Raw genomic sequence first — 908 nt, 5'->3', positions numbered from 1 at the left:
ACCCCACCCCGCCATCAACCCTCACCCCCCTCTCTGTAAGCAACAGATCAGCACACTAGCGGCAGCGAACGCAGCTCGGCTCTTTCATCAGGCTGTCACGCAGGCTCAGCCGCTCTGACTCACAGTGTTTATCACAGCCGCGGGCGTGACACTAGAAAGCGTATGACAAGTGTTTGTGTGTGTGTGTGTGTGTGTGTGTGTGTGTGTATGCCACTGTTATTCTCGGAGGAGTCATTACTCGGGCGATGTCTTCGGGTGCCCCTGAATCCCCCATGTTTGGAGTCAGTCTCCTCCTCGGTCTGCCAGGAGCGGACGGGAGCCCAGTTCACTGAGCTCGTTGTTCAAAACAAATCATTGTGTCTCCCTCTGCACCTTCGCCAAATAGGGGCCACATCAGGAGTGACTGGCAACACATTAGCGGAATTGAATTGAACTCACTCAGTGTTTCGTTGTAGGTTGTGACAGGAGGGGGGGGGGGGGGGGGGGGGGGTAAAGCCAAGTGTACATCAGGAAGTTGTGTGTGTGTGTGTGTGTGTGTCGGGCACACGGTGGGATTGTTCCAACAATCTCATTCGCCCCTTTCTCGACAGAAATTAGTCATGCATGAGATTAACAGGAGGGAATTCAGTTTAATACCCACAGCTCCAGAACTCTGCGCTGATGTCAATAAAATGTATTTTAGGACAAACAAAGCCTATTGATCCTCCACCAGAAACAGTATGATAGGCCATTAATGGCCGGCTCCAGTTTTGATGAATACAAATGAAGTGGAGATTGGGTGGGAATCCTTTGAATGGACCGTGCACCAGATCTGAGTGTTGGTTTGAAAGATCTTAATTCTTGTTTCTGCCAGAATCCTCCACAGTTCCACTTTAGTACAAAATGTTAGACAAAAGGAAACCCCCCCC

The 908-nt window shown here is 50.4% G+C and overlaps 1 protein-coding gene across 3 annotated transcripts in view; it reads left to right on the top strand.

The window, feature by feature from the left end:
* Positions 1-908, top strand: part of trappc9 (trafficking protein particle complex subunit 9) — a 194,033-nt gene that overhangs the window by 190,236 nt on the left and 2,889 nt on the right. The gene's annotated exons all lie outside the window — the stretch shown is intronic.

The sequence above is a fragment of the Seriola lalandi genome, unplaced genomic scaffold (assembly GCF_002814215.2).
Source record: "Seriola lalandi dorsalis isolate HSWRI2012SDOR001 ecotype SW California unplaced genomic scaffold, Sedor1 jcf7180002054280, whole genome shotgun sequence".
NCBI lineage: Eukaryota > Metazoa > Chordata > Actinopteri > Carangiformes > Carangidae > Seriola > Seriola lalandi.
This window is presented reverse-complemented; position numbering and strand designations above follow the sequence as displayed.